Below are 13,556 nucleotides of genomic sequence, written 5' to 3'. Positions count from 1 at the left end.
TTAAATTGCCTACTTTTACTATTAGTTATACTAAGTTTTGCATGTCTATGAACACATGCACTTTTATGTATGTAATTCCAGGTAGGTGTGCATATCCTTATATATGCGAACAACACAAGTGCTATAGATTTTAAGCTTATTTACGCTTCTTATTCTTCTCAAAAACATTTAAGTACTCTTTTTATTCCTAGTATACGTTTAAAGTTCGTATGTATTTAGGCACTAATAGGCTTATTATGCTTCAGCCGCTGACATTAATTCTTTAACTATGCTAACCTTAGTTTAAAAATGAATAATCCGAGATTTCAAATTGGCTATGCCTTAGTTAATTACGCTTTTATAATGACCCTAGTTCACGCCTTTAACTTTTATGCATGGACATTCTTAAATGGAGTTCATACCCACCCAGCATCTGGATGACGAATTTACTTATGTATCAATACGCCTTGATTATTCCTTGCAGCTAAATATCGATTTAGTTAAACAATCGGAACCAACTATTCATTGAAAATCCGATTGCCTTCTTAAGCTCACACTTCTCAATAAATGAGTAAAAAAAAATAATAATTATGGCTATACAAAAATATGTTTGGACCTAAAGAATGTGGATGCCGTTCCTAGACTACGGTGTCCGACAGCATTTATGCCGACACATCGTCAAAAAAAAGAAAAAGGTTACAGTGTCTGAAACCGTGGTACGGAAGCTCCGATGTGGTTGAACCGCTGGTAATTTAAGCTCGATATGCTCCGGCTTCAACATCCCACATGGGCTATGCTTGTTAAAACATCACACTACCATTATTCAAGAGGATGACCATAGACCTCGTTCAAGTTAACTATCGGCAATTACCTGAGGTTTTAATTAGCTCCCCTTCGAGCTTTCTGACACTTTCATCTGCTGAGGAAATACGTTTATAATATAATAATGGATTACGCACTAAATATGATGGAAAAATTAATCGTAAGCATATTCCCAAATGATTCCAAAACACATTTTATAAGATTGATAATTGTGGTTGAATACGAAAAAAAAATATTGTGTAAGCTAATGGAATGTCATAGCAATTATGATGATAAAACGAATAAAGGGGAAAAGAAAATGTGGCTTGCAAATGGTCATTCAGGAATATTCCCAACCGGGGTACACCCTTCTCCCGACGGTACATTGATTTTCGAACACAAGGAATACTTTACATCTGAGCGTTTTTAATCAACTTCCTGATACACTTCCAAAATGCTGACTGGGTATAACTGAATGTATCCCCCCCCTTTACCGCTCATGTACATACATAATTATAAGTATATCTTAAATAGTATTACCTACTCAATCTATCATAAGTAATTAAATTTAAAGGTCGGAAAAAAATTGGTTGTCCGTAGCCGGAACGAACTCACCCAAGTCAGGTTGCAGGCCCTTGGGGCTGGCTCTGCCGTTGTCGTTGTCGTTGCAGGTTGGTGTTGGTACTGTTGGTGGTTGTGGCGCTCTTGTCCGCGGTAATCGAGTGAACCTGGTGGTGATAAAACTTCGTGCTGACCCTTACGATCTGGGTGACTTGGTAATTTTGGCGTTAAGTGTATTACGCGGCGGCGTACTGCTGGCCCTGGAGGCGGAATTGGTGTCGAACGCTTTTCCGAAGGTGGTAGTGTACTTCGTAAGCGTAGAGAAAGGGGTTTATCTTCGGATAGCAATGGTCCTCATCAGCATTTAATTTAGGGCCGTCCGCATCCGAATCGGAATCACTAGAACTTTCCGCACTAAGTGTGACTGTGAAACGCCGACCTACTTCACTGGATATTATACACGTTGAGCTTGTGTCAACACGACACAACCGTGATAAGGTTTATTAGCACCTGTTTGTTCTTCTAGTAGTTGAGCTAAGGAATCGGCCTGCAATTCCTCGTTGCAGTCTTTTGGTTCTTCCACAACACTCGCTTGAATATGTGCACAGCCGGCTAGGGTGTTTTGCGATTAGTTAAATATAAGTGGGGATGTGCAGTTGAAGTAGCAATAATGTTAATAAAGCAGTTGGCGCCTTGCTGTTGAAGTTGTGCCAACAGATGTTACACGATTCTTTTTATAATCGCCGGGCCGCCACAAATTCCAGCTGAAGCCAATCACAATTTTCCGTAAACTCACCTGAATATAAGTGGGGATGTGTAGTTAATGTATCAATAATGTTAATGAAGCAGTTGGCGCCTTGCTGTTGAAGTTGTGCCAAAAGATGTTACACGATCCTTTTTATAATCGCCGGGCCGCCACAAATTTCAGCTGAAGCCAATCACATTTTTCCGGAAACTCGTGGCAATTTTCGTTAGTGATCGCAGATCTGTTTTTTTTCTTCTTTTCGATACTTTTGTATCGCAACTTTCGCCTCATCGCCAGTCACTAGGTGTGATCGCGCGAACACGCTCCCAAGTGGACCGTAACCGTAGACCATAACAGCAGACCGTAACATTCTATTGAAAATTGTGAACTTCAATTGTAATTTTTTGAACTTCAATTGAAATTGTCGCGCTTTCAGAACTTCAATTTCAACTTTCAAAATTACTTACAACTTAACATTTTTTCTGACAGTTAAAGTGGTGAATTGCCTACCAGAGGTTTGAAACCACTTGAATTCGTGTTGGCGGTTCTCTATATCATTAATATAACAATATCTTTTTAATAATTTCATTAATAGACAAATATAAATTTTTTTCCTTTACATTTTAGAACTGTGTACAAAAATATGTAATTTTACATATCGCAATCTAAAACAAAAAGTATTGAAACTCATAATCAGAGAAGCTTTGTTTTGAATGTTGATTTATACCACAAAAATAACGAATTCTTAACAAAACCAGGCTAAACGATAACTTTAACTACCAAAAAAATATAAGTTATTTTACGATGCTTTCATGGATCGATTTACACTTAAATACCGATTTAAATTTTTTTTAAGTTTTGACATTTTTTAGTTTAGAATGCCATATATACATTCAGTGGAATAATTTTATATTGAGGGTACTTTATGCTATTTTCTTTTTTTCGTAATTTTGCAATAATAAACGCAGGTACTCATAGTAATATTTTGTTTTAAATTATGGATTACAATATTTATAAGGACCATTTAGTTGATGGTATTGGTACTGTCAGTTAAATTCATCAGCAAATATTTGTATTCAAAATGTTTGTTTTTTATACAACTAGTTTATAAAGTTTGGTTAAAATTTTTTGACAAATTCGTAGCAATTGAATTGCTTTAAAAGTCTTTGCAAATTTTATGCGATTGTTCATTATTTTTTTTTTTAATTAGAGCATGAAAAGCTTAGAATAGGAACGTAGGAAAAAATTTAGAATTATTAGATTCTTAGATACTTTTTAACTAAGATTATTTCAGTGTGTGTTGTTCGTTTGTTGTACAAATTCGTTGCATATATTTTTCAAATATTTATACGCGCGTCATTGGACACTAATCACCGATCATAAGCCATTGTCACAAATATTACAATCTGACAAATCGCTTCCAGTATTATGCATAAGTAGAATGGCGAAATACGGAGACTTTTTAAGCAGATTTGATTTCGAGGTAGTGTACAAGAGCTCAAAGACGAACGCGAATGCCGACTATCTTTCACGCGCCCACTTTCGGCCACCGAAATCATTACAAATTAAGCAGTTGCAGCAGACAGCCATGAAGAATCTAGACGAATATACTATATCATCGCCAAGCCTAAAGATTACCCACAGGAAGAAGCTACAGGCCTGCCAAAATACTGCCCTCAGAACCGCCACGGGCTGTCTCCTTATGTCCCCAGAACACCATCCACATAATGAGGCGAGAATACTCCCAATAAGTGAAAGAAATGAAATGCTAACCGAACAGTTTCCGTTGAATACCCAGGAACCTGGGCATCCCAACAGACATCTGATTGATGAGCCAACACCACCCAGGGTTTTAAGAAGTCACTATGAGGAAATACGGCACCTGAGAACTCAGCCATATGAAGCAAGAAAACACAAGCAGGTCCTTGGTGAACTCCACAAACAGACGGCGGACCTCTATGTCAGGAATTGCCCGGTGAATTTAGTACTCAAAGAACAATACCCTAAACTTTCAGAACAGGAACACACGCTCCCTAGGGAAACGCGAGTCACTCTAGCCCAACTTCGATCTGGATACTATCCAGAATCAACCCCGACATACAAAATGTCCCTGTTTGCAATGTGTCCCCACATGACACCAACCATCTCTTAAATTGTAATGTGAAACCAACTCCTCTAACATCCCTCTCTTTATGGTCCACCCCTGTTGAAACAGCAAGTTTCCTCGGACTCCCGTTAGAGGACATTGATGACAATTTGTGATTGGTCAGACATATTGGATGGGGCGAAGCACTGCTACAACAACAACATCAGAAGGCACTCGAAGACGATGCCTCAAAAATAACAACCAAAAGCAATAATTATCATTTCACTGACACATATTTTATAGATTTTTCTTCCGTAGTTGGACACAATCTTTTCATACTATTACATAACAATTGATGATTAGACATTTTTTACCACAGCGGGTTAGGGGATCAGAATATTCCCGCGGTAGGTATGCCTGTCGTAAGAGGTGACTAAAATACCAGATTCAAAGGGCTGTGTAGCGCAACCCTTCAGGTTGCCAGCGCAATATGCTGTCGTAAAGTATCCATTCATCTCTACACGGATGATGCTCAGATATACCTTTCTGCCCCTCTTGGCTTAATAGAGGATTTAGTTTGCCGATTAAATGAAGATTTAGAAGCTATATTTCAATGGTTTAAAAAGACCAAGCTACACCTTAATGCATCCAAAACACAGGCGATCGCTATTTCACATTTTTCCTACAATCTGAATGGCATTTCTCCGATAGTTATAAATGGAAGTGTTGTGAAATATGACAAGAATGTCAAAACTCTTGGATTTATCTTAAATAAGCATCTTACTTGTGTTGATCATGTGAATTCCTCAATTAGTAGGTTATATTATATGTTAAGGCATTTATGGAAAACGGTTTATTTTATTCGAGAAGATATATAACTTAAACTTGTCAAAAGTCTATTAATACCAATAATATCTTACCATGAATTGATATACGGTTGCCTGGATAAAGCTTCCATGAACAAATATCAACTACTGATTAATAATTGTGCCAGATATATCTATCTTAAACGGAAATATGATCATATTTCGAACTTCTCAAAAACTATTCTTGAATGCAGTTTATCAGCATTCTTTGACCGTCGTTTGCTAATATTTATACATAAGATTATCTTTTCTCGTACGCCGTAATGCCTTTTTGTAAAACTTACTTTCGCACAATCATCCCGTGCTTGCAATCTAATTGTACCGCATTTTAAGTATTCAGTAACATCGAGAATGTTTTTCGTTAGGACTGTGCAGTTGTGGAATGCTTTGCCTAATAAAGTAAAGTTAGAATCAAATCTTAAGCGCTTCAAATTAGCTGTACATCGCACCCTTTGTTCTTGAACATTCTTATGTGTTTTACTTTTTCTTTTTTACTTAACTCCATGGAACATATGCTGTATGGTTTGAATGTTACTTATATTTTTGTTTCTAGCTTTTAAACTTACTTTGTACTAGTAATAAGAATAATAACAAATATGGCACTCTAAGACTATGTCTTATATGTGTATTTTAAATAAATAAATATATAGCTTCTCCAAACCCAATTGTCAACCTCACCTATCCTCGGCGAATCCTGTTTCACTAACAGACGAAGCTCTGGCGACCCCAAGCTCCTCATGGAACTTGGGGGTGGGGAGGGAGGGAATGGCCTGAAGGTTTAATGTGGCCACATAAATCGTTCCCGAAATGGTCGGGCTAGCACCTTGATGGTGCTCTGGTACCGGAGCGTACCGGATCTGTATCCGGAAAAAGACCATTACATCGATAACACTCCCCAAAGCCTTCAGGGAGCAACCTTATCGCTACAACAACAACAACATTAGAAATTTTTTTCAAGTTGTATTTTGACATACCCGCAACAACAGAATCATGTTTAATTGTACGCCGCACAATCTTTATAGCATCATGTAACGAAGCTCAGTTTCTTCCAAAAATTGTTCGGCACTGCCACGTAAAATCAATGCACATGTTCTAGCATAAACGCAACCTTTAAATAATTATAAACTATAAAAATAAATTTAATGTCAAATCCACTATCAAACCTTGGAAAATGTTGAAACGTTCACCACCAACTTGACGTTCTTCAAAGTAATCACATTGACCCAAATTACTTGAATTAATATCATTAGCTGTATTCATAACAGCACCACCACAAGCTTTCATTGTACGTTTCCAATCTTCTTCTGGTACATGAACAGCACAGAACATATCACGATCTGCAAAATACTGTGTACCAACATCACTAATTGGTAGTTTAGATAACACAACATTGGCGCCTTACTTAGCTAGTTTATTGTACAGAATACGCCATTCAGCATCAACAATTTTCTGATACTTTTGAACATTATCAGCACGTATTTCAGCACTATCACGCTCAGCCTTGATATCCAATTCTACATTTAATAATGCTATTTTATATTTTTTGTGTGACGTTGGGTCCATTAAAGAAAAGTACAGCGTCCATAACCATTTTAGAAAATAAATCTTTTTGTTGATTAATAAGTTTTGAGGTCATTGCTGTGGCAGCGCATTTTTCCAATAAAGCACGTTGTTGTTCCTTTGATTGGCGCTTCGACTTGTACAGCCATGTCATTTTTGGTCATGCATAATTGTAATGCCTTACACATATAGCTTTAATGATGATACGTACATGCACGCCTTCCTCAACATATGGCTTAACTTGTTTTAAGATTTCATATGCTTAAAATACTGCTGAAGTGGTGCCATCGCCAACCTGATAAGAGAAACATTTTTATTCTACACATTCTAATATAACAAAAAACTTACCTCAGCATTTTGAGATTTGGCGATGTCGACTAGACTTTTACGGCTGGATACAAAATATCCAATAGTTTCATAATGGTTGCCCCATCATTTGAAATTATGGCCCTACCACTGGAATCAACAATATGTTTGTCCACACTGTGTGAACCCAATGTAGTGCGTACAGCGTCCACAATTGAATGCGAGGAATTGATGTTGGATATGAGTTGAGGTTCTACCTTGAGAGCTATAGGTACCCAAACATTTTTTACACAAAAACTCATGTACCCAGTACAAGTGCAGGACGTTCATATTTATCAACACGCTGTCCGGTGTGGCCCAAATGTCGGAAATATTCAGTTGGCACTGTTGAGAAAAAATATGGATCAATGAACACAAGTAAAAGTGAAAGATTTTTTTTTTACCATCTGTTGTTACTTTACACATTAGACATTGGAAACGACGACCAGCATTTACAAATTGCAGTTTAGCCTTACAAACGATTACATCTAATTGAATTCGCCAAAATTTACAATGGGTGGCTCACCCTCAATCGTGCGTGCCATTGGTGAGATGGTAAGTGTAAAGGACAAAGCTGTTGTTTTTAATAAATCAGCTGTTGCAGGTATGCAATACAAAAAGGCCTTCAAACGAGAAAGATCAATGTAATTGCCAAACAAAAAATTAATTTCGAATATCAATACGTAACGTAACGTGACGAGGAGTTACCCTGATCTTGTACCACATATTTTGTGGTCACCAATGGTGGCAATAAACCTTGTTGATTGGTAATAAAAGCGCAACCAGCGCTGATTTTCAATAATAACGCTTATCGGATTTGGCATCTGATCGGGATCTAAACGGCATCGCGCTTGGTCATACTGTTGCGCCTGTTGATATATACCAGTACCAGGTGCAGGTGGTTACTAAAGGAAATAATACAAAAATAATCATCAGCAATATTTGAAATATATTAGTTGTATTAGCATACATTATAAACAGGACGTGCGGGTATTGGGGGTTAACCCGGCATGGGTGGCTGACTGGGCATTGGCGCCTCTCCAGGTTGTGTTGGTGGCATCATTTGACCCATGTAACCACCTGGTGCACCTGGTTGTTGTAGATGACAACCTGACTGTTGAGGTTATGGAGGAAAACCAGGTGGACCAGGTTGTGGTGGATAGCCCGCCTGTTTTGGCATTGGCAAGTAGGTTGTTCCTGCTGCTGTCGTGGAATTGCACAACCCGGTTGCTCTTGTGGTATATACCTCGGCATAACAGGATGTGGTGTCATTGCCCCACCTGGTCCAGTAGATGCGGACGGCATACCTGGAGGACCATCCCAGCAAAAATCTAGTGACAGAAAATGGCTTTTCCCATATCGCTACACATCCATTCATTCATTTTTTTGTTTAGTTTTCAACGCAGTTACCAAGCTAATAAGATCCTGATTTTGAAAGTATTATTAACACTTCTTTGGTATTTCTTTTCAGTTTTATAATTGTACTTAATTTAATAATTATAATAAATTAAGTCTACGCTTGTCTGTGCTCAAAATTTACTTCTCAATAGCAATGGCGGCTTTGCAGAATTGGTTCTAGATACAAACACACGTTACAGCACCAAATTTAGAGATTGCTTTTGCTGATATTGTTGCGAATTATGTTTCTTAATAAAAATGTACACTTTTAATTTTTATACAGACCTAAAACACTTTTTCTTCTATTTATTTGGAAATTTGCAACTTTTTCAATGCGGTACGTCTGCGGCGTTTCAAGCTGAAAACAAATGGCGGATTCGCAGAAAATTTTTTTGACGTATTTGAGGGTACATACCATGTAAGAAAAGGCAAGCATATATGAATCGGACATTTCAATCAAGCCATCTCATTCTTTCATTCTAACAATTGTGGAACAATGTGGGATATTTTGTTGTTGGTCGCCATTTTCGGTCACTAGATTTTTGCTAGGAATCGGCCCTTTACAAGTAAATAATAACAACTATACAGACTTTTCTAGACGTGTTGAAGAACTAGCCGACTCACTGGAACGCTCGCTCATTATAGAAGGCATCACACAAGCGAAAGCTCACGAAATGGCAATCGAGCAAACAGTAAATATTTGTCGATTGAACGCTAGGTCAAATTTAGTGAAATCAATTCTCGCTTCAAGTACATTTACAGATTCCAAAGACGTAGTTGCCAAGCTAATAGTAGAACAGTCAAACAGTCAAAATTACAGATTACCACAATCGCACAAAGGTGAAATAAGTAAACAAGTCAACAAACTAATCAAAAATGTTATAATAGAACCATCTATGCCAAAATACAATAGCCCTATTCTATTAGTACCCAAAAAATCATTACCCGGTAACACAGAGAAAAGATGGAGATTGGTGATTGATTACAGAGCATTAAACAAAAAATTAACTGCAGATAATTTTCCTCTACCAAGAATCGATGACATTTTGGATCAATTTGGATGAGCAAAATATTTTTCATGTTTGGACCTAATGTCTGGTTTTCATCAAATAGAATTAGACTCAAACTCTAGAGACATAACATCATTTACAGCAGACGATGGCACGTACCGTTTTAAAAGATTACCATATGTCTTGAAAGCAGCATCCCAATTAATTTCATGGAACGATGATTTTAGCATTCGCCGGCCTTAAACCTTCAAAATCATTTTTATGTATTGATGATTTAGTAGTATAAGGTTGTTCCGAAAAACACATCCGCAGGCCTTTAACCTTCACATAAATTTGTATGTATGGATGATTTAGTAGTATTACGTTGTTCCGAAAAACACATAATGAAAAGTTTAGGTAACTGGTAAAAAATATAATTTAAAACGGCATCCAGCTAAATGATTATTTTTTAGTCAGGAAGCTACTTATCTTGGACATCAATGCACAAGTAAGGAATTTTACCAGATCTAAGTAAATTCGAAATTGTTCATACTTATCCAACGCCCAGAACATCCGACGAAGTCAAACGACTTGTTACATTTTGTAATTATTACCGAAGATTTGTACCAAATTTCGAAGAATATTCGAGAATTTTAAGAAGACTGTAAAAAGAATGTTTCCTTTGATTAGACAGGAGAATGTCAAAAAGCTTTTGCTTATTTGATGGGGGATTAATTAGCCCAAAAATTTTGCAATATCCAGACTTCAGTAAAGAATTTTGCATAAAAACAGACGCTAGGTGTCGCAGAACACCCATTTGCCCTACACCGCATAAAGCTCATTTACACTATTATGTCTATTGTAATCTCACATATTCATATTTGTGTTTCATTTCATTTTACAACTTCTTTATCTTTATCGCCCACTTATCATATTCTCAACTCGAATGAATTTGTTTGTACATACACATATGGCCAATTTTCCGGCTGTTAACGTTACATAGGCATGGCTCTTTTATTTAGTTTATACGAAATAATAACAAAAATGTTAGAAACGTCCATGGTTCTGCTAGACATATACCTTCATTTTAAGAGTAAAATTAGTTTGATGGCTACCATACCATAAAAGTTATAAGCGCTTGAAACGCCCTGCTAACGTTACATCATTTGGAAGTGGGATCACGATACAGATCATGTTTGGTTTAATTTCTGCGAACTTGCTGAGACAGTCATCCCAATTTTCTTCATGTTATATAGCAAGGATGCCACAAAGTCATGGCATACCGCTTTACCAAAATCTTTAGGATTTTTTAACGTAATTTAACATAAAATAAGGCACTGCCTACGTTACACAAAGCACTGCTAACTTTACACGTGCAAAAACTGAGTATCTCTGCATATAATAAAATTGTAACCGTTGATCTCTGTAGATTGCAGATATACAGAAAATAAAAAAAGGAGCCAGTGGAATCCAAATGAAGAGTTTTTAAAATTTCTGTCGGTCTGACTGTCTGTCTGTCCTTACGTTTGTGCGCGGGTCATTAAAAATTGGAATGATGGAATTGAATGAAACTTTCACCATTGCATTACTAGGGTCTACTTTAAGATTTAACATATCCCTCATTTCGATAGCTCAACCAGTTTTGGAGTTATCGACCAATATGTGGACCAAGGGTGGTCCAAAATGTGTTAGCACAATATGGGTATCAAATAAAAGGTGCTGATGAGTGCTGCAATAAGTAATTCTATTAAATTCGATATCTGGAATGGTTTCGGAGATATCTCCTTAAATATTAGAGGGAAATGGATAAGGTTTGGAAGATTCATTGAGACCTTCATCCTAATTTTACTTTATGATATATCGCAAGGGTGTGACAAGGCTGGTTGTGATTGCATTACACAAATCATGGAACGACACAGCTACGAAAATTGAGTAAACAAAATAAAGATAAATAATTCTATAGCTTTTGGAAATTTACTTTTATTTCTGATTATTAAAATTCTCGGCTCACTCCGGGATTAGTGGGGATGATTGCAGAACTGATTGAAATTTTTTATGAGAAAAAAAGGGCGAAATTCTAAAAATCTCGAAAAACCGAAAAATTACAAAAAAAAACTTTAAATTTTTTTTGTATTTTTTCCGAAAAGTACATTTAAAAAAATTTAAAAAAAAAGATCCCAAACGGACAATTTTTGAAAAAATTTTAGCATTTTGAAAACAAAAACGGTGTTTTTTTAAAAATTCATAACTTTTTTTGAGTTGGATGAGAAAATTTGAAAAACTTCTGAAAAACGTCTTTCTTAAGCTAGAAAAAGAAGAAAAACTGTCAGCCAATTCTAAAGGGGTCGGGTTCAAAATTGGTCGAAATGGGATGGAATACCCCATATATATCTATTGTCAATGTGTTACGTGAAGAGAATATGTTTTTTGTAAACCATTACTTCAAATTTTTTTTTATATACATGGAATCACATGCGCACACGCAAATAACCTTTTTCGAAACGTAAACTTCGAATTTTCAGTAAATTTCATTTTTTGGGTTAATCCAGTTTTTTGGCATACCCTATTGTGGTCTATAAAGGACAAGCAAAAGTCTTGTGAAGATACTTTATGCAATAACACTGGGATGCGGGACATGTTAAGCATATAAAAGTTGTGCTACCCACAATTAAATCCCTCAATAGGGTAGTTCAAATTAAATTTATTTGTTTTGCGAGGTCAAAATGAGAAAAATTAGTCATTAAGATATGGATAGTTAGTTTTATATGTATACTGATGTTAGTATTGCAGTTTTTGTGTATATGCAAAGCGATTCTGCCCATATATTGATCCTTTTTCAACCCAAACGTATATTTTTTTTGTTGCCATAGATGCTTATACATTTATATATACATAGCCATCTATTAGAGCTCTTATAGGTAGGTTTCTACTTTTTTTGTGAAAATTATTTCAAGCCTTGTTGTCTGCTTATAGGCAGGGCGCTTTGAATAGTATAACCATACGATAAGCAATAATTTTAGTATGTTTTCTTGTAAGATTTTTATTCTTAACATATTTTGATGTCATGTGTACTGGTATAATGATGAGTTAATTTTTGTTTGGGCGGGTAATGAAGATGGTATGACGAAGAGGTAAGTGGAGGGGATGGAGCATGGCAAGAGGGCGACCGCTAGAGTAGGATTGGATGAAGCGAGCGGTCCAAGGTAGGGCGGGCTTCCTGTGGGTGAGGAGCGTGTGGGGTAAGATGGTGAATATAGAAGAAAATAAATATGTGTCCGTCCAGCTCATGGTTGGAGGGTTGAGAACCACTGCCCGTTGTATACTGAGCTAGCCAGGGTTCAACCAGGGGCCAAAATTGTTCGTGTACGTGACAATATATATGTGTATAGTCCCGGTACTAAGTTTTGTATAATTTAAAAATAAGTTTTTAATAAAAAAACTTTAAAACGTATATAATTTAACTAGTAGCGAAGAGTTTATTTAACGTAAAAGCATAAATACGTGAGTAAAAGCAAGAGCAATTAATGCACATTTTCGGCGGAAAGCCGCATTCTGGCCAAGACATGGCGACCATTTTGTAAGACCAATAAGGAATATCCTACAACCCATCCAATATTAGTTTAGGTTATTCCACCACCGCTCTCATTGGAACTTTTATCATGGCCTGGAATATACCATCTTTGGCCCGCGATTTTCACTGACCATTCGATCTTGGTATCTGGTTGTCCCAGCCTATTACTTGCACTCCATCGGTGGAGCCTCCGCAGTATATGCAATGTAGAAGGACGCCAGGATAAATGCCTGCTTATTGTTTTTCTCAACGGCCACCACTGCGAGGTCTTCAGTAGTGTAATTAGGTAACATAAATGAATGCAGCAGTTTCTTTATCATGCCTGCAGTTCCCATCCTTCCTTCCGTTTGTGCGTAGTAAAACCTTTCCTCCCGATGAGAGCTCCGGCTTCTGGATCAGCGCCACATCAACCGAACTCTCTTCAAGGGTTAGGAGGAGTTCGCACGACGCTACTTTACTGTGTTGGGGGTTTATCTGTAAGACTCACAGCACCATTGGGCTCTTTGTCCCCCTCCAACACCTTTATCGCGACGCCTTCGTCCTCTTGCCCTTTTTGTTTAAGGCTTTGGAGGGCCTCTTCAGCCTCACACTTTTCTAAATTACGGTTGTTATCATCGGGACTTCTTTTCGTAAATGCTGTTCTGGGTGTTCATTC

General features: G+C 37.0%; 1 pseudogene; it reads right to left on the bottom strand.

Moving 5' to 3' along the window:
• Positions 1 to 1,795: 1,795 nt before the first annotated feature.
• On the bottom strand, positions 1,796 to 7,369 carry LOC137241590 (T-complex protein 1 subunit eta-like; annotated as a pseudogene).
• Positions 7,370 to 13,556: the final 6,187 nt, after the last annotated feature.

Source organism: Eurosta solidaginis, chromosome 2 (genome assembly GCF_040869045.1).
Source record: "Eurosta solidaginis isolate ZX-2024a chromosome 2, ASM4086904v1, whole genome shotgun sequence".
NCBI classification, from domain to species: Eukaryota; Metazoa; Arthropoda; class Insecta; order Diptera; family Tephritidae; genus Eurosta; species Eurosta solidaginis.
The sequence above is the reverse complement of the archived record's forward strand: the minus strand, read 5'-3'. Positions and strand labels throughout refer to the sequence as shown.